Source organism: Cynoglossus semilaevis, chromosome 15, assembly GCF_000523025.1.
Source record: "Cynoglossus semilaevis isolate Cse_v1.0 chromosome 15, Cse_v1.0, whole genome shotgun sequence".
Taxonomy (NCBI): domain Eukaryota; kingdom Metazoa; phylum Chordata; class Actinopteri; order Pleuronectiformes; family Cynoglossidae; genus Cynoglossus; species Cynoglossus semilaevis.
Window position 1 is genome coordinate 19,513,107 of NC_024321.1, and position 2,776 is coordinate 19,515,882.

The 2,776-nt window shown below is 44.8% G+C and overlaps 1 long non-coding RNA gene across 1 annotated transcript in view; it reads left to right on the forward strand.

The window, feature by feature from the left end:
- Window positions 1-433: 433 nt before the first annotated feature.
- The window catches only part of LOC107989682 (uncharacterized), a 3,290-nt gene continuing 947 nt past the window's right edge, over window positions 434-2,776 (forward strand). The window contains exons 1-2 of the long non-coding RNA XR_001761222.2: window positions 434-753; window positions 2,233-2,351. This is a non-coding gene — a long non-coding RNA (uncharacterized LOC107989682). The remainder of the gene's footprint in view (window positions 754-2,232; window positions 2,352-2,776) is intronic.

The window sequence follows — 2,776 nt, forward strand, 5'->3', positions numbered from 1 at the left end:
ATCTCAATCCAATAGAGCATCTTTGGGATGTGGTGGAACGGGAGATTCGCATCATGGATGTGCAGCCGACAAATCTGCGGCAACTGTGTGATGCCATCATGTCAATATGGACCAAACTCTCTGAATGATTCCAGCACCTTGTTGAATCTATGCCACGAAGAATTGAGGCAGTTCTGAAGGCAAAAGGGGTCCAACCCGTTACTAGCATGGTGGACCTAATAAAGTGGCCGGTGAGTGTATATTTATCGCGGTTGCTGTAATTATAATTATCAGTGGCGATGACGATAATATCGCGTTTGCCGCGGTATGGTGCTGACTGTTTCCTTCCTGCTGCACAGAGAGTGAAACAGCGCGAAATCTGAAGCTCTGGTTGTGCGACGATGTGATCGACTGCTTGTGTGAGAACCGCGAGATGTTATCGATGTTTTCTACAACATGCTGTCTCACGTCTTTACCATTCTTCCTCTGACTTTTCTCAGCTCTTACATCTCAGTTTTTGCAAACAGTCAAGTCATAACACCACCCCTGTGGGTGTGAGTGAGTGTGTGTGTGAGTGTGTGTGTGTGTGTGTGTCAGAGAGAGAGAGAGAGAGCATGTCCGTGCAGGTGTGTGTGTTTTTTCAGATGTGTCTTTCAGATAAAGGACACTCAGGCCGATCGTCTACTGGTCTTGTGTTGTGGATCTAAATACTTGAGCCACATCTTCATCAAACTTCCTCCTCCTCCTCATCACACCTCAGTGGTCTCTCAGTCTGTAAGTATGAACTTTTGACCTTTTAAACTCAGACAGACAGAATGAAACTAATAGAGATCTGAAGCTTCAGATTCTTCTTCAAGCCTTTGTTCCAGTTCTTGTAGCAGCGTTCAGTCGACAAAAGATTGAAGTAACACAACAGAACACGTCGTCACATTTGTCCAAAAATATTAATTTAATTTAAATAAATAACCAGATAAATAATCAAATATAAATAATCATTTTAAAAAAGCTCTAAACTGGACCATGATACATTCACTGGTGGTTTGAACGAGTGTGAACCTCAGTAACCGTCACACTCTCATCTCGTCTTCATGTTGTTCAGCAACCGCAGGAAGGTTGCGTATCTCTTAAAGACCAGTGAAGTGTTACTCATCATTTTTTGTTGAAAATGGCACTTCTGGTCAACCTGGAGGAGCAGAAACATCGTGTTCAGATACATTCTACATGTTGAATGGACCTTGTGGAGAAGTGAGAGGCGTGTGGACGGACCTCCTGGGGGTCACCTGCTGCCACCTCCTGGGCTGGACTCAGAGCCTTCAGGTTGGCCCGCAGCTCCAGTAGCAGACTCTCACTCCGCTCAGGCACGGTCACCTGGCTCAGCACGAGGCTCAGTTCTTTGGCGAAGGTGTGAATGCAGGTCTGAGGAACAGTTGGACATGTTTCAGTGTCAGAACAAAGTTCTGAGCTTCAGGTGTGTTCAGATGTGCAGCCCTCACCCTCTGTGTTCCCTTGTCAACCAACATCACGGGCAGCGGCTGGGTCTGTGAGAACGACCAGAACCAGAATGTTATCAGCCTGTCGCACACACACACACACACTCAGTGTCTGTGTGTGTGTGTGTGTACTCACAGAGTTGAAGCTGTAGCTCTTGTCCAAGTGCAGCTTCATCAGTCTGTCAATGATCTCCTTGTTGAGGTTAAAGTCTAAGTGTGCGGTGCAGCAGAGATGCAGCAGGACGCCCATCCTGATCACCAACTTCATCATCATCATCAGGCACTCGCTCTCCCCTCTCTCTCTCTCCTGCCTTCAGAGCACAGCTTTTATATTTGGAGAAAGGAAGTCCCCGAGACTCACTTACCTGAAATGCAGCTGCAGCAGGCATCTTTTTAAAGCATCCAGATGAGCTAATTGTGTCAAATAAAAAAAAAAACGATAATCGAACGTTTTTTTTTTTTTTTCTTTTCACAATGATCTCACTTCCATCCTACGACACGGCCCTTGACGTCAGGGAAACCGTACCACACAGTTTTGTTGTGGTAGTTTGAGTAAATTATTCACAATAGTTTGTCATTAAAATGGTGGATGTTGGTGAAGTGTGTGTGGGGGGGTCAAGTGGGGGGGGCAGCAGGTGAATAAATCACACATTAAATGTACACTTGATATTATGGTCACAGTAGAAGAGTTTGGACCTCAGTGGGACACTGACACTAGAGGTCAACAAACAACCCTGACGTAATCTGTGTTCCAAACCCACAGACCCGTGTCCACAGTCAGCTGACCCACGGAGGTCTTGGAACCCCAGGTTGAGAACTACTGAACTCACAGATGAACTTGAAAGACTATCATCAGTTTTCTGTTGACCTGCAGGACTGAAGGTAAGATGTTCCATGATGTCAGGAGTTCGACAGACACTGTAGTCAACATGTGGTCCACAGACCTGGAGAGACTAGATCTGCAGATTAGGTCAGATTAGGTCAGATCAGATCAGATTAGATTAGATCAGATCAGATTAGATTAGGAACACGTCACCATGGAGTGTGAGCTGGACGTTATGCTGCGTGCGTCTCTAGGTTTTATGTCTTTGGGAGATTAAAAAAAGATTATTTTTGGCATCAAATCAGATCAAAGAGGGGGTGGATTTTGGTTAAAATTGTAATTTTTTTTATCTGAACTGTTGAACTTCACTCTGTCAGTTTTAGATTTGAGATTGATCTTCCTGTCGTGTCAGTATCAGGACAGGAGAATTTTACTTATTAACCCAGAATGACATCATCCATTTTCATCAGTGTTTCTCTCTCTC